Source organism: Sciurus carolinensis, chromosome 11 (genome assembly GCF_902686445.1).
Source record: "Sciurus carolinensis chromosome 11, mSciCar1.2, whole genome shotgun sequence".
Taxonomy (NCBI): domain Eukaryota; kingdom Metazoa; phylum Chordata; class Mammalia; order Rodentia; family Sciuridae; genus Sciurus; species Sciurus carolinensis.
In genome coordinates, this window is record NC_062223.1 from 107,378,119 (window position 1) to 107,403,137 (window position 25,019).

A 25,019-nucleotide genomic window follows, 5' to 3' on the forward strand; every position below is an offset into this window, starting at 1 on the left:
TCCAGAAAGAAAAAGCAGCGCAGCTGAGTGAAAGCCACCAAAAAATAAATTTCAAAATCATCAGAGTTGCCTTCAACAAGCAGACTATGGTTTAGATTTTTGGATCTGCTCTTGGCATGCATTTCCCATTCAGTAGCACACATTTTTCTCGAAGGGGGAAAAAAACCTTGGCGTATTTTGTCAGATGGAATCACAACATCCACTGTGTAGCTGGATTTACAAATCCAGTGCTACCTGTTTCCATTTTGAGTCTGAAAACAGTGGGCAACTCCATTGGGTCTCTGGTGCAAATCCAAGTGCCTGCAAGTATTACATTCCTGATAAGCTACATAATGAAGCATATGTATTTTCTTCTTCGAATTTCACAGAAAATTTTCCTTGAGTGAGAATAATTAGGACCGAAAAGAGTCACATTTTACTGGTTACATTTTACCAAATGAGATTTCTAACTTTCCTAAAAGTTTCTTAAAACTCTTAACCTAGGACATAAGACAAGGTCACAAAAATTCCCTCTAGAATGGAGAGATCATTTTATTCACTCTTTTTAGTTCACCTGTACAACAGAAAATAGAGACTCCCAGTTAATTTATCCAATGATAAAAAAAAAACCTTGTATCATAACACACACTTTCCAAAATGTGCAAGGATAGGTATAAAAGTAATTGTTATGTGGCGAGTTGGGAAGATGGTGCCAGATGCCTGGGTATCCTAGTGGAAAGGATTTCCTAAATTTGGGGTTGAAATCTCAAAACAAGGAAATCTTTATCTCTCACCCTGCACAAAACTCAACTCAAAGTGGATCAAAGACTTAGGCACTAGAACAGAGACACTGCACCTACTAGAAAAATAGTAGACCCAAATCTTCGCCATGTCAGTGTAGGATCTTACTTCCTTAACAAGACCCCTAAAATGAAAGAAGTTAAATCCAGAATCAATAAATGGATGGATTCAAACTAAAAAGCTTCTTCACAGCAAAAGAAACAATTGATAATGTGAAGAGAGAGTATACAGATTGGGAGAAAATCTTTACCACGTGCACCCCAGTTAAAGCATTAATCTTGAGGATATATAAAGAATTCAAAAAGCATAACACCAGAAAACCAAATAACCCAAGAAATAAATGGGCTAAGGAACTGAACAGACACTTCACAGAAGAAGAAATATAATGGATCAACAAATATATGAAAAAATATTCAAAATCTCTAGCAATTAGAGAAATGCAATCAAAACTACTCAGTCTGTTGATGTGGTAAATTACATTTATTAATTTTCAGATGTTGAACCAACCTTGCATCCTGGGAGGAAACCACTTGATCATGGTGCATTATCTTTTTAATGTTTTTTGTTTGCAATTTTCTAAAATTTTGTTAAGAATTTTTGCATCTATGTTCATTAAAGATATTAGTCTGAAATTTTCTTTCCTTGATGTGTCTTTGTCTGGTTTTGGTATCAGGGTGATATAAGCTTCACAGAATGTGTTGGAGAGGGTCCCCTCCTCTTCTATTTCATGGAATACTTTGAGGAGGATTGGAATGAGCTCTTCTTTGAAGGTCTTGTAGAACTCAGCTGAGAATTCATCTTGTCCCAGACTTCTCTTTGTTGGTAGGCTTTTGATGACTTCTTCTATATCATTGCTTGAAATTGATTTATTTAAATTGTATATGTCCTCCTGATTCAGTTTGTGTAGATCATATATCTCCAGAAACCTGTTGATGTCTTCAAGATTTTCTATTTTGTTGGAGTATAGATTTTCAAAATAGCTTCTAATTATGTTTTGTATTTCACTCGTGGCTGTTGTGATATTTCCTTGTTCATCCCGAATTTTAGTAATTTGAGTTTTCTCTCTTCTTCTCCTCATTAATATGGCTAAGACCAGACTTCCTTAACATGACTCCCAAAGCACAAGAAATAAAAGTAGGAATCAGTAATTGGGATAGATTCAAACTAAAAAGCTTTTTCTCAGCAAAGGAAATAATCAACAATGTGAAGAGAGAGCTTACAGAGTGGGAGAAAATCTTTGCCACACACACTTCAAATAGAGCACTAATCTCCAGAATCTATAAAGAACTCAAAAAACTTTACACCAAGAATACAAATAATCCAATCAATAAATGGGAGAAATGAACAGACACTTCACAGAAGAAGATCTACAAGTAATCAACAGATACATGAAAAAAATGTTCAACATCTCCAGTAATAAGAGAAATGCAAATCAAAACTACCCTAAGATTCTATCTCACCCCAATTAGAATGGCGATTGTAAAGAATATAAGCAACAATAGGTGATGGCGAGGATGTGGGGAAAAAGGTACACTCATACATTGCTGGTGGGGTTGCAAATTAGTGCAGCCACTCTGGAAAGCAGTATGGAGATTCCTTAGAAAACTTGGAATGGAATCACCATTTGAACCAGCTATCCCACTTCTTGGCCTATACCCAAAGGACTTAAAATCAGCATACTACAGAGATGCATAGCTGTAGATGTTCATAGCTGCTCCATTCACAATAGCTAGATTGTGGAACCAACCTAGATGCCCTTCAGTTAATGGATAAAGAAACTGTGGTATATATACAAAATGGAATATTACTCAGCCATAAAGAAGAATACAATTATGGCATTTGCAGGTAAAAGGATGCATTTGGAGAGAAATAAGCCAATCCCAAAACACAAAGGCCAAATGATCTCTCTGATGAAGCAGATGATGATAGATAATGGGGGGTGGGAAGGAGGCAAGAATGGAGGAAAGATGGATTGTATAGAGGAAAAAGAGGGGTGGGAGGGGGTGGGGGAAGGAAAAATAGCATAATGAGACAAACATCATTACCCTATGTGCATGTATGATTACACAAATGGTGCAACTCTACTTCATGTACAACCAGAGAAACAACAGTTGTATCCCATTTGTGTGCAATGAATCAAAAAAAATAAATTTAAAAAAAAACTACTCTAAGATTTCATCTCACTCAAGTCAGAATAGCAATTATCAAAAACACAAGCAATAATAAGTGTTGATGAAGATGTGGGGAAAAAGGTACACTCATACATTGTTGGTAAGACTGCAAATTGGCACAACCACTGGAAAGCAGGATGGAAAGTCCTCAAAAGACTAGGAATGGAATGACCATTTGACCCAGGTATCCCACTCTTCAGTCCAAAAGAGTTAAAATCAGCATACTATAGTGATGCAACCACATCAATGCTTATAGCAGCTTAACTCACAATAGCTAAAACTATAGAACCAACCTAGGTGTCCTTCACCAGATGAATGGATAAAGAAAATGTTATATATATATATATATATATATATATATATATTTATATATATATTTTATATCTATATTTTTTATATATTTATATATATTTTTATATATTTATATATTTTTTATATATTTATATATATATATACACACACATATCATATATATGTATATATATAACTCATATATATATGAGTAATATTCCATTATACATATATGTATAAAATGAAATTATGGCATTTGCTAGTAAATGGATGGAGTTGGAGAATAATATGCTAAGCAAAATAAGCCAAACCCAAAAAACCAAAGGCTGAATGTTTTCTCTGATATGTGGAGGCTAATTCACAATAAGGGGGTGGGGCACTAGGGAAGAATAGAGTTACTTTATATTAGGTAGAGGGGAGTGAAGGAAGGGGAAGGGGTGTGGGGGCAGGAAGGATAGTAGAGTGAAACAGACTTTATTACCTCATGTACATATATGACTGAATGACCCATGTGATCCTACACTATGTACAATCAAAAAAGTGAAAAATTATACTCCATTTATGTATGATTTATCAAAATGCAAAAATGCATTCTACTGTCATGTATAACTAATTAGAACAAATTTTTTAAAATTTTAAAGAGAAATATAATATTACTAAAGGTCACCTTTCTGATACTCTTCAACAGATGAATTTAAAATGATAACTTTGTAAATTTCATTGTATTTTCTCAATGAATGGAAATTATCAAGAGGCTCTATTTCTTCTCTGATCCATCAACTGGCTGTTAGTCCTTAATGCTTTAGCTTTTAGTTTGTCTTCTCCCAACCTCTCTTGTCAAGCTGCTAATGATCCATAAACAGTCATTCAGGAAATGAGAGGAGCAGATTTTTTTTTACTGCTAAGAATTATTTTCTAATTCAAATTATAAGCCCTCTTCCTTCTGCTATTCCCATTATAGTCTGATCTTTTCTTAGTGTGATCAGTTTTCTTAAGAAGTAACTACAAAAAAGATATCTGGAAAAAAAAATTCTTCCTATGTTGTGTTTTTAAATCCCACAGAAAGTGTTTTCTCTCTCTTTCCAAAGCCTCAGGATAAATAAAAGCCAAATTCTGCCTGATCTTGGCGTTCACTCTGAACAAGCAGGCTGACCTAGTTCTTGCATTTAGTGTCACAAAGTCCTCTGAGCACATGCAGAAAAAGAGACCAAAATCTATTTGCCGGACATCCACCACCAGACATGTGTAAACATTCAGATTTTAAGGTGATCTCTTATGGAATATGAATTTTAATACAGTCATGAACTCAGATTTGCAAGAATATAACTTGCTTTTCTTATAATTGGATTTTATTAGTTTCCAAGCTCCTAGTTTCACTGATGGCAGAAAAACAAATCTTGCAATTCAAAGTAAATTCAATTACTTCTTTAAAACTCAAAATGACTCTTTCTGGCTTCAATACTTGGTTAACTTAAGGTTCAAACTCCTCCTTAATTTCACTTCTCTTTTCCAGGTATTTAACGAGACTATGAGAGGAGACAAGAGACATTGCCCCATCCTGGCATGATGGGAGAGAGATTCCTGGAGCATAGCAAACTCCATCCATCCATGCTGGTCTCCGCTCAGGTGGCCCCGGTTCTCAGCAGTGACCCACTGACTGTTGCAGCCCTACTTATGAGGACCCTGGGTTTCTCTGTGTCCTTGGCATCCCTACTGGGAGCCCATGTGGTCAGCGGTCTCCCTCTCTCTCTCCAACCTTGCCTTCCTCCTGGTCTGCCAGCCCTCTCTCAACTCCCTCTTCACTCAGACCACCTAGGACCATGAAGGTCACTGGAAGTCAAGGTGAAATAGATGGCAGCGTTCATCTTCTCTTTGGACATGGCTTGCTGTGAGTTGATGTCTCCTTGGAGTTTCAGGTAGGAAACGTGTCTTCAGTCCTCAGTGCCCAAGAGTATCCAGGCCTTCTAAGGGGCCTGTGTCCTCTACTCAGACTATGCCCCCTTTCTTTCTAACCTTTCTGTCCCCTCCTGTCAGTTGTCTTCTCCCACTCGGTCAAAGAGCAAAAGACTAGATTTTTCCCCATTTATGTGTTCTTTCTAATCTATTGTTTTTAGTATATCTGTACTTTTTGTTTCTCTCAAGGCTTTGGCTCTTGATATACAAAACCAAGTTTTATAGATTCAAAACCATTTCCTTTCTTTATCATCTTGCCTTTATTAAGATTTTTAAAACATCAGTTCAGCAGTTTGATTCACTTATTTTACCTCGTCTACCATCTGACCACCACCTCTCAAGCAGTCATTTAGAAAACACCACTAGCAGCTGTGGAAATGCCTCAGTCGAGGCTTCTATCCTTTCCAGTATTTTTATAGAAGGTTGCAATTAATTCCATCAACAAAGACTTTTGAAGGATGCACTTTTTCAGCTTTGGGGCGTTCTGCACTTGGAGTTTACACTCTAGTTGCATGACATAGATAACTGGTAAAGGGATGAATGGACAAGATAACCTCCATTTATTTTAAGTTCTATGAAGAAAATAAATAGGGTGATAGTATAAGAGTAACTCAAGGGAAGAAGAGAGCTTAAGGAAGTTGCCTCTAAAACTTGACTAGAGTATACAGGAATGGATATATGAATAGTCAAGAGAAGATCTTTCCAGGAAAAGAAAACAGCAAGTGCAAATGCCCAGTGGTTGGAAAGGGCCCAGTGTGCTTGACAAAAGGAGAGGAAGATGATGAAACTAGAACATCATGGACACAAGGGAGAAGTTTAAAAAGAGGCAAAACCAAACCAGTGGACCACAGTGAAGAGCTTCATTTTTTTCCTAAATAAATTGGAAAGACCCTGGAAAATTCTGATCAGAGACATTACATGTGTTTATGCTTTTTAAAAAGTTGATTCGTTTGGAGGTTGGCTGATCAGTTGAATATGAATAAGATATAGTGGCTGATTTTACCCATGTATTATTAGGAAGATTTAAAGACGTAGATGGATTCAAGATATATTTTAAAATAGCATATGCAGGGAAAATCCTTCTGCTCTTTGTGAGAGAGCATTGGAATATCAAATTCCCAAATCGTGTAACTGTGTTTATGATCCCCTCAGGAACACCAGCATTGCAGTATCAAGGTCTAACTCCAGATTCTCTCAATACCATACTTGGTTTGTTATTAGAAACTCTTGACCAGCTGCCGAAAAGAACATCAGGCCCTTCTGGAGGCTAAGATGATGCCAAAAATCTCCTTGGCAGACTCCTTATCTCTAGTTTCTTCTGACCCAGAAAATTCTTATTAGTTCTCATATCCAAGCTGCATAAAAATACTTGGAACATTAGAATTCTCATGTTTGGTGTATTATCCAAAAATAATTTGAAGGTTGTAAGATATGTTCATCTTAACTGTCCATGTTAGAACTTTTCTCGCGAAATGCAGATTGTGCCCCCAACCCCTGCTTTCAACTTTCGAGCACAGATGAATCACCCATTTGGAGTTTTAGACTAATAAATGCTCGATTTGGTTCTGCTCATAGCAGGCAATTGTGTATCCGAAAGAGCTGATATAGCGAGAAGCGAGCAACCAAACCTCCTTTGAAGATCAAAGTAAAAAGTGGTTAATTTCAGTGAGTTATAGGTTCCAAAATATGCAAAGATTAGAGATGTCACTAGGGGAGGTAGGGATTTCCTGTTGGTAATTAAAATAGAGTTTTCATACCCTGCATCCTTTAAGGGTTCTAGCCATTAGAGAGCACATACACACACGCAGGGAAAAAAATCAAACTGGTTGTGAGATGGAATTTAGAGCACTGGCTGCATTAATTGGCCAGACAAGTGCTTGAGAACCTCCTAGAATAAGGATTGGCCTGACCTGGAAAATGCAACTTGGATATACGAACTCATTAGAGATCTTCTACTGTGTAAACTCCTGATACTATACCTGAGAGACACTCCTGGAGAGAGCGTGGTTGCAATCTACCTCCATATCCTGCTTCACAGACTTTGTTAGTCAAATAAAGATGCAGGAAAAAGATTGAGAATAGGCCCAAATTGTTCTGTTTTTCATTCCCTCTTTCCCATACTCCAAATAAAAATGGTTTCAGTGAATATCACAAACTTGGCACAGTTTTAGTTGCTCTTCTACCTTCATGAGGTACAAGTGATTAAACAGGGAAATGTTCAGTCCAATATAATCCTTTCATAAGAAGGAAAGTAAAAAATCTCTCTCTTTGAGAGCATAGTCAAGTATAAGAAAGAACTTTAAATCCAAAGTACCTCTCTTCTTCCCCAGCCCCCACTCCCTTATCGTGAATTAGCATCCACATATCAGAGAATACATTTGGTCTTTGGTTCTTTGGGACTGGCTTATTTTGCTTAGCATGATACTCTCCAGTTCCATCCATTTAGCAGCAAATGCCATTATTTCATCCTTCTTTAAGGCTGAATAATATTCCATTGTGTATATATGCCACAATTTCTTTCATCTGTTGAAGAGCACCTAGGTTGGTTCCATATTTTAGCTATTGTGTTAGACAGAGGGGAATGAAGAGAGGGGAGGGAATATGGGGGGTAGGAATGATAGTAGAATGAATCAGACATTATTACCTTATGTGCATATATGTGCATATTTTACGACCAGTGTAACTCTACATCATAAACAATCAAAAGAATGGGAAGTTATACTCCATCTATGTACGATGTGTCTAAATGCATTCTACTCTCATGTATAACTAATTAGAACAAATAAAATAAATTAATAAATAAAATAATTTACTTTTCAAAAAGATAAAGGTATTTAAGCAAAAATAAGAAAGAAAGAGAGCTGTTAGAAGAATCTGGTATAGTAATAACCTGAATAGGATATTTCCTTCACCTTCCATGTTGTATATTAGCCTCAGTTTCATTAGAGTTTGGCCCACTACTCTTCTCTCTTCCCATACTCTCCTTAGAACATCTTATACTCTTGTATTACCACTTTAAAACTAATTCTGAAATCTGTATATCCAACCCTAATCAGTCTATGAACTTCAGATTCACTCATCTGACCACCTCCTAGACAGTCATTCCAAGTCCCATAAAAATCTCAAAGTCAATATGAGCCAAATTGAATCTCCCAGAACTTCCCTGCCTTAGTTCCATCATAAACTATTCTTCCTTTTATATTTCCAATCACTGCTATGGCACTTCTAGCGTCTATCTAGTCACCAACCCCAAAGCTCCAGAGTTTTCCACCCTATGTCCCTCTTTAACACATGCCATCTATGGTCCAAGTTCTGCTGTTTAGTGTTCTACATGTTCTTCAGTCAGAACTTGGAACACCTACACTGATTTAAGTCCTCCTCACTTCCTAAACTACAAAAGCAATCTCCCAGCAGTCCTCCCTACCCCTAATTTTTGTCATGTATATCTGTATTCCACAATGTCATCTATATAATATGAATATTTGAACTTTAAGCCCTCCGCAACTCCCCAGTGACTATGGGGTAAAGTGCGAGTTCCCTGGCATGCTCCGCAATCCGCAAGGCCAGTTTCCCACCTGCCTCGTACACCTGATCTTTCTACCTCACTTTTCAAGTTCTAGTCATCAAACTTCTTTCCTTCCATAACTTATGATCCTTCAAATCTACATAACTTTATCAATGTTATTCCTTTGTGTATAATACCTTTTTGGCCTCTATTCTCCAAATTATTTCCATCCATGATTCAGCTCATGTCATTTCCTTCCAGAATCTTCTGCACCTCCAGTTTCTGCCAAATGCTCCTCCCACATCATACTTCTACAATACCTGCATCTATCTTACCTAATGAATACATTATAATACCAAAAAGATATCTGTCCATTTCTGAGGCTTTAGAGGAGTAAACCTGTAACAACTATCTTTTTCCCACCCAAGTTAAAAACCAATTGAAAAAATAAAGGAGTTAGGGAAATGGAAATTTTAAAAAAAAGTCACCTTTGTAGTTGGACTCGGAAGTGAATGCCTATAATCCCAGTGGTTCAGAAAGCTGAAACAGGAGGATCAACAATTTAAAGCTAGCCTCAGCAACTTAGCAAGGGGCTAAGCAAATCAGTGAGACCCTATCTCTAAATAAAATACAAAACAGGGCTGGGGATGTGGCTCAGTGGGCAAATGTCCCGGAGTACAATTCGTGGTAAACTGACCCCCACCAAAATCACCTTTTTTTTCTTGTTGTTTTTATTGTTTTGTTTGCTTTGTTGTCCTCAGCCAAATCACCTTTATAACTAATAAAATTAACACTGGGAAATTGGCAGAAGTCTAGGAGCCAAAAAGGCTGTGAGTCAAACTTCCCCAGTATAGCCCCTGGTGGTTCTGAGCTTCCACAGGCTCTCCCCATCCTTACTCACATGGAGGTCTGCAGGTCCCTGATAATTCATGTGCAAGAGCCAGGAAGATACATGCATTTTTCAGGTACGCATACCCAAAGAAAAGAAGAAAGAGGAGCCACTCAAGCTCTGTTCTTTCTCAAAGAGAAATCAGCCCTTTCCACATACAAGTGAGACCAGGGACCAGGCAAGAGGCCATAAGTGTTATCCTGGTAAGAGTCCCACACGGAAGCATAAAACCAGGGAAGGGGTTTGCCCCCAAGTATCTTGCTCCTTGAAAGCAAGAAGTATATCTTACTCTGCTGGCATCTAGAAAGATGACCTCTGAATATTTATTCAGTAAGCATACCCTCATCCCTAATCATTGAGATCAATTTTGGATGACAGTGACTAAAGGTAACACAGGAAGAATCAAGGTAAAAGAAAAAGAATAGTTTCTACCCAATATAGGTGATGTTTTTAAATGCCTACAAATACAATAACAGATCATAAGGAAATATCTGAAAGGAGTGCAAATAATCATAAATGCAAATTGTTACTTGGCCATTATATAATTAAGTGAATTTTTTATAAATAATATCAACTTAACATAATCTTTGGGGACAAATGTTTTAATACATAAAGCGGTGCATTGCGCATCCATGGTTTTGTCTACTCAGAACAAATCTCTTTTGGAGAACTCTTTCTTCCCCTCTCCAATCATGTGATTCTGGCAGAAGTTTCAGACATGGTATTTTACCTCCCAGGCACAGGGAGGAATATGAGACCACAACCAGACCAGAGTCCTGGCTAATATGGGCAAGTGGCAGAAACAGAAATCTCATGGGAATCCCATTGCAGTAAAGCCTGGTGTGCCTTGGAAATTATAAGAGACCTAAGTACAGTTTCTGATCAGAATTCAGTGTAAATAGAAACCTTTTTCCAGAAAATTAAAGAAATCAAAGTATCTGAAATAAGTGGGATCTATCTCCTTTTTTTCTTCCTTCTCATTATCATTGTCCTGTCAGTACACACGAGAACAATTTTTCAGGTCCTGTGGACTTGTGATTCTTGTCTGCTTGTTAAACAGCAGCAGGGTGCTGTGTTAAACTACTACAACCAGACCCCTCTGCCCTCCTTCCAATTATTTCTGGGAGCCCCAGCAGGTATCCCTCAGTGTTCAGGAAAATTCTAGTCAACTGGCAAATGGCCTCTCTCAATTTCTCCTCTCCCTCCTGGGCCTTCCTCTGCTTGGTCCCCAATCAGTCAGAGAGGTCACTGTTCCTAATGGTCCTGCTGTATGGGGTGAAAAGGAATGGGTGGCCCAACTTAGAAGAATGACTCTATCAAGGCTCCCTGAGGAAGCTGAATAAGGTGCCATGGCCACAGGCCTTCCCGGGTAGAGAAGAGCTCCCCTTGTCCCGGCCTCACAGCTGGAGAGCACAACTGCTGACCACGTCACAGCCAAATGAAGCTTACTTATCAAAATCAGAATTGAAAAATGCTTTAGCTGAATGGAGTGCTTGTATCTTTCTAGATATTGGTGCAGAAAGCGCATTAACATGAATTCTTTTTATTAGTTAGTTTGTTTTTTTTCATTTATTGCCCAAGAAGTGGGGTAGAAATGAATGGCAAGTTCAAACTTTTTTGACTTGTACTATTTAGTAAAGCTAGCCACTGTCATCTACACCATGATGATCCCTTCGTGGAGTGTGCCAACAGTGTATGTAGGTCTCTGGGGAATAAAAGAATGCCTCTCCTCTCCAAACGCAATTCTTTTTTTTTGTTTGTTTGTTTGTTTGTTTTATATTACTGGTTATTCTTAGTTATACATGATAGTAGAATCCATTTTGATTAAATTATACAAGCATAGGATATAACTTATTCTAATTATATCTAATTCTTATGGGTGGGCATGATGGTGGGGTTCATTTAGGTATTTTTTTTCTTTTACATTGCCTCTTTTTTTTAATTTCTATTTTTACAGACTGCATTTTGATTCATTGTACACAAATGGGGTACAACATTTCTATGGTTGTACACAATGTAGATTCACACCATTCATGTAATCATACATGTACATAGGGTGATTTTGTCTGTCTCAGTTTATTATCTTTCCTTCCCACACCCCCTCCTGTCCCATTTTTCTCTACACTATTCAAAGTTCCTCCATTCTTCTCTTGCCTCCCCCCTGCCACACCCTCCTCCCGTTATGTATCATCATCCACTTATCAGAGAAAATCCCTTTGGTTTTATGGGATTGGCTTGTTTCACTTAGCACGATATTCTCCAACTCCATCCATTTAGCAGCAAATGTTATAATTTTATTCTTCTTTATGGCTGAGTAATATTCCATATTGTGTATATAACAGTTTCTTTATTCATTCATCAATTGAAGGGCATCTAGGTTGGTTACACAATCTAGCTATTGTGAATTGTGCACTATGAACATTGATGTGGCTGCATTACTGTAGTATGCTGATTTTAAGTCTTTTGGGTATAAACCAAGGAGTGGGATAGTATCCTTCAATTTTACCTTACAATCCTATCTTTTCTGGATGCCAACATTAAAGTTGGGGCTGGGGCTGGAAAAGTCACAGGCACCAGAATGAATCGACACTCACCCACCCTCGAAAAAGGAAAGCTCTGTTGCCACATACCCGACTCACCATTCTTAAGCTTGCTATATGTAGCTAGATATGTCTGATCCTTGCAATGGACACAATCACATTCAATGAAAATGCTACAAAACACCTCCTGATAGTAAAGTACCCAAACCCACTGGGTTTTCCATCACAGTGTCTGTATCCAAAGTGTTCAGATGAACTAGACATAACACCTCAACATCAGTTCTATCCAATAAAACTTTCTGTGTGATGGATGTGCTTAATATCTTCATTGTCCAATGTGGTAGCCAACAGCCACATGGGACGATTGCATTGTGGCTAGTGACACTGGGGTATTATATTTCTGAATGTATTTTATTTTAGTCACTTTTAAATTTAATATCCTAAAGTACTGAATAACTTCTGTTGAATAGGACACTGCTATAAGGAAAAAAAAAAAAAAAAACTTTAAATTGACCCAGATGGCAACAAAAGCAAAAATAGACAAATGGAATTAATATATTAAACAAAAAACTTCTGGATGTCAAAGAAAGGAATCAACTGAGTGAAGAGACAACATATAAAATGGGAGAAAATATTTGTAAACCAGACATCCAACAAGGAGTTAATATCTAAAATATCTAGGGAACTCAAATCAATAACAAGAAACAAATAACCTAACCTAAAAATGGGCAAAGGATCTAAATAGACATTTCTCAAAAGCCAACAGGCATATGAAAAATATTCAACATCACTAGCAAAGCACAAATCAAAATCACAATGAGATATCACCACCTCCCAGTAAGAATGGCCACTATCCAAAAAATGAAAGATACCAAGCGTTAGTGAGGGTGTGGAGAAAACAGAACCCTTGCACACCATTGGTGGACTGTGAATCAGTACCACCGTCATGGAGAACAGGATGGCGGCCCCTCCAAAAACTAAAAACAGAACTACCATATGATTCGGCCATCCCACTACTGGATATATCTCCCAAGGAACATAAGGCAACATACCAAAGGCAGACCTGCATTGCCATGCTCAACACAGCCAAAATATGGAAACAACCTAAGTGCTCATCAACAGATAAATAAAGGCAATAAGATAGATATGCACCAGGGAATACCGTTCTTTCATAATATTAGGAACTTCTGTCATTTGTGACAATGTAGATGAGCCGCGAAGACATTATGTTAAGTGAAATAAGTGAGGTGAAGAAAGACAAATGCCACATGAATTCATATGTAGACTCTTAAAAAGTTGAACTAGAATGGAAGAACTTTGGATTGTATAGAGGGAAATGGGGCAGAAGCGGGTGGGGGAAGGAAAGAGAGTGGACAGAGACAGACATCATTACCCTATGCACACGAATGGTGTGACTCTACATCGTATACAACCATAGAAATGAAAAGTTGTACCGCATTTCTATGCAATGAACCAAAATGCAGTCTGTAAAAATTTTAAAAATAAAAAATAAAATAAATAAATAAATAAAAAAGTTGAACTCACAGAAACAGAGATTAAAATGGTGGTTACCAGAGGCTGGGGTCAGAGGATTAGGGAGATGTCATTCAAAGCAATAAAATTTCAATTAGATGGGAGGAAAAAACTCAAGAGATTTATTATATAATATTGTGATTATATTTAATAATAATGTTTTGCATACCTGAAAAATGTTAATCAGATTTTAAGTGTTCTTACCACACACAAAAATAAGTATGTGAGGTAATGCATATGCTAAATAGCTTGATTTAGCCATTCCACAAGGCACACAGATATCAAGATGTTGTATACCATAAACATAAAACTTATCAATTTTTAAAAAGTAGACAGGTTTCCAAAACATGTAACTAGAAATGGACAAAACTTATTAAATTAATACTGCTCTAACTTTTCCTTCAAAATTCCCCTAATAAAAACAAAATTAACTTATATAGGGGCATCTGGAGGATATGAAATTTCTTAGAAGGACATGACAGGGTTTTTCTAGTATATGTACAATTTTAAACAAATCCATACTATATCTCTGTTTTGATTAAAAATAATGTTTAAAATTATTTCTCAAGTAACTGTTGCTTGGGGAAGATGCTTCCTGTACCCCAGCATACCACTTCACATTTCTTAGTGCATGTGTTCCACCTTGAGAAACTTGGGGGTAAAAGATGGGTTAAAGGCAAAAACAAAACAGAGCACAGGAAATGCAGCTTTTCTGATCCCAACAGACATTCTTATCCTTGCCTAAGCCCCCGAGTCTACTACCTTCCCTGTGCTGAGGAAAGAGAGTCCAGGTAAATCCCACTTAAACTTAGGGAAATCCTCCAGATGTCTGTGATGGTGAGCCTTGTTCCCTGTTATTAATAAAAGATTAAAAGATAAACAAATGGGCAGAAGCCTAAGGACAGCCATCCCCAGACAGCAGTGTAAAGCAAACCTCCTGTTCTGGGGGACAAAAGAGTCCTATTTGGTACTTACCTAATTTTTTCAGTGGCTTTCTTTCTTTTTTGTTTTTTTAATCAAGGCACCCATGGCTGCCATGCTACTGGGCATCTTTGGCTAATCTGAATGAACTTGGCTCATAACATTTATTTACGATAAGGTACAAAAATTGCAAATTAGCTCCTCTCTAGAGCATGTAAAAAATTTTAAATGGGTATCTTGCTGAAGCAGGTATGTCATTATGCTCTTAAAAGGAAATTCAGAGTGCTCTGGGAAAAAAACACAAAGGGGCCAATCTTATCTGCAGGGATTGAGAAAGCCCCACCCTCCACGACTACCACATTGAAGCTGATGCTTGAAAGTCCGAAAGGATTTGGAGAGGCAAACCTGATAAAGAAAAATATTCTAGGAAACAGTAATAAGAAGTAGCTGGTAGGAAGAACAAAAGTTAGCTCTGTGTGTGTGTGTGTGTGTGTGTGTGTACGCACGTGTGCATTTGTGTTGCATTTGAGTTATCAAAAGAAATTTTATATGTTACAATTGCTAAGAAAAAGGAAGATTGATGCAAGAGAAGCCCATACTTGTAGGCAAGGGAACATTTCATTTGAGAAATGTTTTGATGTGCAGTTACTCAGGCTATTCAGACTGGTTCTGTACACAATTCAAATGTTTGGGTGATTCTGTAGGTCCTTGCTCTGGAAAAAGGCCCATTCATTCACTGAAATCATGATATCCTGGGCAGATAACAGAGCTCTTCTCCACCTCTTTCATGTAAGCAATAATTCATCTCTAGAATGCTTCTTCTATATGTATCTGTATGTGTTAGTTTCTGTGCTTTGAAAACATGGAACAATCTCAAATTGAATTGCCTTTTGAAACCACCAAGGATTCCGATTCAGAGACAGACAATGCAGGGTCAAGATGTGCATCCTCCTGGATCAGATTGTTCCAGCAGCATTAAATAGGAGTCGTTTATTGGGCTTTGCCAGCATACTAATAAGTCAGAGAGAGAGAGAGAGAGAGAGAGAGAGAGAGAGAGAGAGAGAGAGAGAGGGAGAGGGAGAGAGAGATTACTGCATCCCAGTGCCTGAAAACTAACTCAATAAGCCCCTACCTATAACATTCCCTTTGGGCATCTATGAATGGTTTCTAATTGTATGAAGGGATTTTGTTCTCCCTGGGACTGGTGAACAGACAACACTGGAAAAAATTCTCCCTAACGATGTGAGATTGCTACAACCATTCCCTCCCTGAGTAGTTAGAAAGCTTACTCTTCCCATGAGCTCAAGTCGGCATTCCTCTGTCATGGAGAAGTGGGGTGATTGGTCCAAGATTATAAAAGTAACCCACAACAGATCCAGACAAAGAATTCTGAGTTTCATGTTAACTGCTTAAAAGCTCATCACTGTGCTTAGCATAGTAGAATTGTGAGGACTTAATTTTTTTCAACATTTTCACAATATTGCAACAATTGCTCCTTTTATGACCAAAAGATGCTGTATGTAAAAATATTGACTCTGGAAGACTATACAGATTTCTATTTTTACACCTGTGGATGAAGCTCATCCTATCTACACTCCTTTAATAATGATAATCAGCATTGATAGAATATTGTGAAATAATTATTATTTTTTATTTCACAGAGGATGAAACTGAGGCTCAGAGGGGATAAATAACTTGTTCAAGGTCACATGTTAGTAGCAGAATAAGGAATCAACCCCATGTACTTTTGATTTCAAAGTCCATGCTTTTGCTATTAAACTACACTCAGATCAAAGTTTACTCTGTTCAAAAATCAGAATTAAATCAGTAAGGTTGAGGACAACTCTAGATTCCATCTGTATTTCCTATAACACTTTGATCTGCAAATAACTCAAAGTAGCTCAAATATGGAATTTTATTGACTAACCTAACTGGAAGATCAAAAGTAAAATGGACCTTAGACACTGTTTATTTGGGGCTCTGACTTGGTTTCTCACTTTTCTCTTGGTTTGGCCCTTTCCCATGTGTCATTTTTTTTTCTTATGCTGATTTCCTTCAAGGTGCTAAGGCAGCCGCCAGAGCACTGTTGTTGCTCCTTTCCATCCACCAAGGAAAAAGACCTACTTTCAATGGTTCTCTAAGTGATGACGTTTCCTTCCCAGAATTCACCTGCAAACCTCTCCTAATACCTCACTGGTCCAGTGAGTAAGACTTGGAGAGCATAAAAGGAAGGAAGGGCTTTCTGGGTCACACAAAAAGGAACAAAGACATAGGGATGGAAAGGTTAGGACACAACTGAATGTCCAGTTTAACTGAAACAGGGTGCTCTTAGGCTATTGGACCTAAGCACAGGTCCACCCGCATCATCTCTTCAGGAAGCCCTGTAGGTTGGTGGTGGATAAGCACCCTGAAGTTGCAGTGGGGTTCAAATCCTGACCTGGCCTAGAGGGTAAGTCCTATGGGTAAGTCACTTCACCCTCTTAGTCTTGGTGGGTGGAGACAATAACTGACCTCATGGGGTGACTTGGTTATTTGTTTACTCTATCCACAGGTGTATGTTGTGCATCTACTATGGGCCAGTACTGTTCTATGTTCTATATGCAATGCACTGAAAAAAATGAAGGATAGTTGTTGCCTTCACGGAGCACCCAGTCTACTGGAAGAATCAGATATAAAATCCATGAGAGTGATTCATCCTATGTTCATCAGCTGAGGAAGACCTTTCCTGAACTCTCCTTCTTGTCTCCCTCCACTGTGGTTTCTCTCATAAAAACATTTACTTCAAGACCCTTGTCATCCTCATGTTAGCCTGTAAGTTTATTTCTGTGTTAGCTAGGTAAAAACTGGGTGAGGGAAGTTCCAAGTAGAGCACGTTGCAGCAGAATGCCCTTGTGATGGGGAGGAATTTGGACCTTTTGAGGAAATAAAAACTTGGTGTGGATAGAACACAGAGGAGGGGGGATTCAAGACATGTTTGGGAAAACAGGCACGGGTCAGATCATGCAGGATCTCCTAAGCCAAGGTTAAAACTTTTAATTCTCATTGTTGTGGTAAGCCACTGGTGGTTTCAAGCACTTCGGAGTCTGCAATGAGTAAGAGTGAGTGAACACTGCTGTTTCCTCCTTAGCAATTACTCCATTTCTCCTCAAGTAAAGGTGAGACTTTTATTCCCACGGTTATTGGTTCACAATCCTACTAGGCACCTGACTGAAGATCAAATCAGAGCAAACCCCAGAAATTCATTTCAGAAATTAAAGGAAAGAAAAATCCCATCTCTTGCCCAAGCAGAACCTTGCTGGTAACTGTTTTGCAATCAGAAGTGAAGTCTATGAAAGAATGAAAGCAACTCACAGCAGAGGGCCCAGGTGAGGGAGTGGCAAAGAGAGAGAGAGACTACAGGATTAACAGTCTGCTCACACTGGAAACCTGCTCTGAAGGCTGCCTCATCTGTGGTCTCACTGGACACAGTGGCCAGTAAGTTCCACTTGCAATAATAATTGAAAAAAAAAAAAAGGAAAAGGAAAAAGAAAAAGAACATTAGGGCCAAAATGGTAGCCTTAAATGCAAGTTCTTTTACATAGAATTGGGGAAACTGGAATCTAGCCAGGGGACCAGGAAGAATGGTTAGAACTCAGGCAAAGTAGGCTCCATCCTGGAGCCATAAGGATTTATGGAACCTGAACGTGGAAGATCAATGTAGACCAACAGCCATCAAAGCTCTCTGGTCTTCACGAATCCTCACACTCATGTTCCATCTGTGACGTAATTCCACTCTTTTTCACATGCTACTTTTCCCACACCCAACTGTCTTTCTTGTCCTCAACCCTGCATAGATATTTTTTTCTATATGTTGCTACTTTTTTGTAATTTTGAGTTGCTTCTGCCCATCATGATCCTCAGATACAGCTCTTTCTATCATCTCACTCCTCAGCTTCAGATCACCTCTGACTGCCTGTTTAGCTCCAAATTTCCCCATCCAAGTTCCACAGAGTAGGAATCTTACCAACCCAGCTCCTTCTTCTTTGGGCAGAACTCATGTCTCAGTCTGTGTGTCTGTAACAAAATACCACAGACTGGGTAATGTATAAAGAACAGAAATGTGTACCTCACAGTTCTGGAGGCTGGAAAGTTGAAGATCAAGTTGCTGGCAGGTTAGGTTTCTGGTGAGAGGCACAGTCTCCTTCTGATGTGGTGCTTTATTGCTGGGTCCTTTGGAGGGGAGGAATGTGTCCTCACACAACAGAAGGATGTCCAGGCAAGAGAGCTGAGGCTGTGTGAAGACTCTTTCATTCAAGAGGGAGAAGCCCTGTGGCCTAATCACCTCTTAAAGGTACTGCCTCATTGGCCATTCATTCTCAACACCTGAATTTTGGAGAGCACACATTTAAAGTACAGCAGCTCATTAGACCAGACCACCCCACAGGCTGTGTGTGGGTTGACCATCTTGGATGATATTTGACCAAAGAGGGGACCATGGGTTGTCCCATCTGTTTTACTGAAAGTGCCCAAGGCAGAGCAGGCACATCACTGACCTATCTACACTCCAGGCTGGTGGAGGTTAAAAAGCAAACACCTGGAAATTTCAGGCTGACATGTTGATTTTACTACTATAAGCAAACATTTTTCATTTTTTAAAGTATAGAATGCTATCAGTCTCTGGTGTCCTTGAAAAGACTTTCTTTGAACCAAGAAATAATCATTTACTTCATTGGGAAACAAAATGAACCATGCAAATGGAAATTGTGAGTTACTCATTTGGAGACTAATTGGGGGAGAAAACAAAGTCTGCAATCGAATGTGCATCTGCTTGAAAGCAGAGAAGCTGTGTTAGAGTCAAATGTGTTTTCTTTCCTTTTTTTATTTTCTTTTTTAGATTCCTCCCCAGGCTTTTTAAGTGGATGAAATGTAACTATAAATCCAAGAGCATTTTCCTTATTGCTACTAGGACCCAATGGAACCAAGGCATCTAAGCTAAGCCTCTTAAAGAAAATTTAGGAGATCCCTGGGACTGTGCTGTCATAGATGCTTATTTGTGAGTCTGCATCTGTGTTGCATTATTGTCTCAACCTCCAGGTTAAAGGAAGTATTATCTTACCAAGCCTTAATTCCATGCATCCTTCTATTTAACACATTGTACCCACCTTCCCTGATACCCTTCTCTTTCTTTCCACCTAACTCAGACACATAAGTTGTCAAGGGTGGGCCCTCTCCAGGGCCTCCCCTAACTTTCTAGTCAATCACCCTTCTAAACAGAAAACTTTAGGGGTAGAGAGAGGTTGGACACCCGAGGATGCGTCTTTTCTCAGGGGAGCAAATAAAGGTCAGCATCTCGTTCCCAGTGTGGCAAATTCTTCTAATTTTGTTTTCCTAAGGATCAAGCATTCCAGAAACCAATTCCTGCTATCTAAACACATCAGATACCACTTGGAGCGCCAATTTAATTTAGAGAGAAAGCAGAGCTTATTGGTGACTGGCACACTCTTGTCCACTGTACAGGGCGTACCCTCTCCTCCACTCTCTTCACCTCACCCCCAACTGGCAAATGACCTGGAGATCCACCTTGTCACCAGAGTTGTGGTAAACTTGCAAACCAAACAAAGGAAGCTGGGAGATATTGCCGGTCTTTTTCCTATTTCACAAGGGAGTGACAAATGAAGGAGACTAGAAAACTTGCATCCTCCAGCTCAGTGTCCCTATGCCTCTGACAATGACAGATTAGCAATCACATATTCTTAGCAAACACTTGCTCTTTCAATATTCCTTAAAGTCACCAAAGACTTCTGTCATTACAACACTCCCTCAAGATAGACATGTCACTATATCCAAGGTGACAGGCTGTCTTTCACCAGCTGCATTCTAAATTGTTGCCTTCCTTTGAGTGGGGGTGCACCTTCAGTCCCTGGCTGGGAGTTGAGAAACTCCTTAATCTTATCAGGAACACTCATCCAAGTCACTTCCTCCTGAAAAGACTTCCAGAGATGGGTAATTTCATTCATTCATGAATCTTCTATTAACTTTAGTTCCAAACTTGCCTCTTCCTTACTTTATCATCAAATAATTGAAATGGACATGAGTCTCAATCTGCAGGTTAGTTTAAGTGTCTTCAATTTCTCAAGCGTACAAATTGCGCTGAACCCTGGAGGTGGGAATTACAACACAAAAATAGTAATGTCCCTGCCTTCAATAAATGTATATCCTAGTTGTACAAAGCATCCCCCAAATGAAAGACAACGATACAAATACTATATGGCACACCCGTATTAAAGGAGTTATGCAGGTTTGGATTTTTCTGAAACTTCGGGAGATGAGCCTGATGAACTTTGCACTATTACTTCCATTAATGGGTTGAACGGTGCCCCTGCCTCCGACCCAAAGACATATCCATGTGAATGTGACCTTATTTGGAAAAAGGATCTGTGTGGTGGTACTTAAGGATCTTAAAATGAGATCATCCTGGATTCCTTGGATGGCTCTAAATTCAGTAACAAGCATCCCTTTAAAAGACAAAGTGAGAAGGCGGAGGTAGAGACTGGAGTGATAAGGCCAGAAGTCAGGGAATACCTGGAGCCACCAGAAACTGGAAAAAGAAAAAGGAGAGATTCTCCCCCACAGCCTTTGGAGGGAAATCAGCTTTGTCAACACCTGATTTTACATTTCTGACCTCTAGAATAATGAGAGTAAGCTTCAGTCATTTTAAGCAAGGTTAGGGCGATTTGTTACGGCAGCCAAACCAACCAACGCAGTAGTTGCCTGGGACACTCTGTTCCCCCAACTCCTCAGATCTCACGTTCAATGCAGTCTACTCAGAGAAGTATTCTCTGATGTCCCACTCCCAACCCAAAGCTAAATTAGATCTCCTTATTGTTCTCATAGTCAGCCCTTCATCCCTTTCCTTCTAATCCTGAATGACATATACTTACAGATTTAAGGCAGAGATACAAACTTATTTGTTTCTTTCTTACAATTTCCCTATGATGTTCCTCAAAATATTCAGACCTTCCTGGGTGCTTCCGCCACACCTTAAAACTTGAATCATTGAGGAGATTACAGGAGGAGGCATGGAGTAAGAGCAAACAAGCAGCCAGAGGAAGGGCCACTCCTCAGGAACATGGAGCCAGCCTGGAATACACCCCACTCCCTGCTAGCACCTAGGATGCCATCAAACCTCTGACAGAAGGCTGAACCCCAGGCACTTGGGCTCCCATCCTCACATACTCCCCACCCCAAGTACAGAATGTCAGATCACAAGGGACATTGTGTAACCGTGGCCCATCGGCAAAATCCAGTACAACCAGGAGGCATTCTGGAATGTACCTTCCTAATGTATTTGATGCCACAAAAACTTCTGTATCTTTTGGAGGGAACAGAAGAAGTGTGTGGACAACAGGCAAGAACTGCTAAAATTTCATTTCTCAGTGTGGATCACTGAGAACAGCTCTAAGAGGACAGCTCTAAGTCTAAGCTGACTTAACTAAACATTTTAAAATGCTAAGCCTGTGGACTCATACCTGCTGCATATTTATTCGTGTGATTATTTGTAACAATGTCTGTCTTTCTAGTAGGTCTGTGTCTATTTTTCTCATTGCTCTATCCCCAATGCCTGGCATATAAGTTAATAAAAAATGTGAAGTGATCAAATAGCTATCTCATGGGTCTTCCAGTCCTAGACTGGTACTTTCACAATAATTTTTTTTATCTGTTACAAATGTGACTGTCCATTGACTTCCACCATAAAAACTTTGAATAGTGCTGCATGGCCAACATTTAAAGTTCTTTATAGTTCTATGTCCCACAATTTGCAGCCCGCTTCCATTCTCTAAACCCCATCACAGCACATCTATAGAAATTCCTATAATGTGTTGCATGGCACCCCCCAAGAAGATACATCCATGCCCCAATTCTCAGAACCTAGAATGTGACTTTATTTGAAAAAAGGATCTGTGCAGATGTACTCAAGGATCTTGAAACACACAACACTCCAACAAACCAAAGCCAGAAATAAATATGTGATTAAATAATAGATGCCAAGTTCCCAGGAAACACTTATTGATAACTCCCAGAAATCACATGTGATGGGCAGTTCTTTTAAGGTGATCTGAAGTACCTGCAGAAATAGACAAGGTACATGTCAAAAGAAATTTACTGTAACCTTGCTTTCACCCCCAAGTGAGAGCAGCTCTGGGAACCACATAAGCCATATGAATTATTTCACTAACTTGGGACACAGATGTGGTCAGATACCTTTTAATCTTTCAAATTATTTATTCAAGTATCACATGATTCACTAACATGAAGACCTGCCTCTCCCTTCTAAGCCCCTCTCCCCACCACACACACAAATGTTCTAGAACCCATAGATGTCAGAGTCAGGTCTCTCAATATCAAGTGCCCAGAAAATTGCAGTTTAGTCAGTTCACTCAAAACTATTGCTTCTTGCCTATGCCATCTTAGTAAAAAACAGTGTTAAAATCAGTCTTTTCTGCTGGGCATATTGGTGTATGCCTGTAATCCCAGCTACTAGGGAAGCCCAGGCAGGGGGATGGCAAGTTTGAGGCCAATCTCAACAACTCAGCAAGGCTCAAACTGCTAGAACCACAGGTGAGCCTGAGTCCAGAATAAAAAGGGAATGGAATTGAGAAGAACTTTTAATCATATGTGAAATTAAAGTTTAAGAATAAACAAGGTTGATTCTTAGATATTTTTAAAATGTCTACACTAGGACATTTGTGAAAATAGAAAATGTCTAAAATGTTACAGAACCTAGTCAAGAGGAAAGACAGGTTTGAGATAGTATCACTGGGTGGCCGTTACTAGGCAAAAGTGGTTTCTTTTTTTTTTAATCCTAACAGTTGAGGCTCCTCCATAAACTGGTTGCACCATTTGATAGCTGTCTCCATGGGAAGCCACCCTGATTCACAGGGGAGAACCACACTTTTCCCTAGCTAATCTTAAAAACAATTGCTAATGGGTGACAAGATCTGCTTTTTAGGGGACAGTCTTAAAAAGGTGCTCATTAGCAGTTGATATGTAATGTGAGTGCTTTCTAATGTAACTTCATTTAGAGCTATTTTTATTTAATGAACCCTGAAAAGCTGTAATGAAGCATCACACCCCTGTTGTTTCCATGCAGTCCCTGTAGCAAAGAAATAGTACAAAAGTGTGACACTTCAGAAGCTCAGTAAAGGTATGAGAACAATGTAACAGAAGCAGGGTTCCGGGCTGGGGGTATAGCTCAGTTGGTTGAGTGTTTGCCTCACAAGCACAAGGCCCTGGGTTCAATCCCCAGTACCGCAAAAAAAAAAAAAAAAAAAAAAAAAAGAAGCAGGGTTCCAGTCTAAGTAGAGGCTGCCTGTCCCACTCAACATCGGTAAAGTCAAAAATTAACAGTTTCATGCAAATGAAAATTACACTGAGAATCCATCTGACTCTGGTCAAAATGGCAATCATCAAGAATACAAGCTACAATAAATGTTGGCAAGGATACAGGAGGAAAGGTACACTCATACACTGCTGGTGGGACTGAAAATTGGTGCAACCACTATGGAAAGCAATATGGAGATTCCTTAGAAAAGGGTCAGGGGAAGAATGGAGGTATTTTGGACTACACAGAGTACGGTGAAAGGATGGGATGGGGCATGGAAGTAGAAATGATAGTAGAATAAATCAACATTATTGCTCTGTAATATGATTACATGACCTATGTAACTCTATATCATGTACAACCAGATGAATGAGAAGTTATACTCCATTTATGTATAATGTGTCAAAATGCATTCTGTCAGATGTAACTAATTAGAACAAATAAAAAAAATATAAAAAAAGAACTAACAATTTCAAAATGATAAACTTAAGAGAACAAGTTAGGTAGATGAAAACCAGGGGGAGCAGGTACCACAAAGAAGAGTGATTGGCATACTTCAGATAGAGCACTAATCTCCAGAATCTATAAAGAACTCAAAAAACTCTACACCAAGAATGTAAATAATCCAATTGACAAATGGGCTAAAGAAATGAATAGACACTTCACAGAAGAAGATCTACAAGCAATCAAGAAACATATGGAAAAATGTTCAACATCTCTAGTAATAAGAGAAATGCAAATCAAAACCACCCTAAGATTCCATCTCACCCCAATTAGAATGGCGATTATCAAGAATACAAGCAACAACAGGTGTTGGCGAGGATGTGGGGAGAAAGGTACACTCTTACATTGCTGGTGGGGCTGCAAATTAGTGCAGCCACTCCGGAAAGCAGTGTGGAGATTCCTTAGAAAACTTGGAATGGAACCACCATTTGACCCAGCTATCCCACTCCTTGGCCTATACCCAAAGGACTTAAAATCAGCATATTACAGAGATACAGCCACATCAATGTTCATAGCTGCTCAGTTCTCAATAGCCAGATTGTGGAACCAACCTAGATGTCCTTCAATTGAT

At 39.0% G+C, this 25,019-nt stretch overlaps 1 non-coding gene across 1 annotated transcript; it reads left to right on the forward strand.

Moving 5' to 3' along the window:
* The first annotated feature begins 23,803 nt into the window (after window positions 1–23,803).
* On the forward strand, window positions 23,804–23,877 carry Trnav-cac (transfer RNA valine (anticodon CAC)). Its single transcript has one exon. It is a non-coding gene; the product is annotated as a tRNA-Val (tRNA).
* The last annotated feature ends 1,142 nt before the right edge of the window (window positions 23,878–25,019 follow it).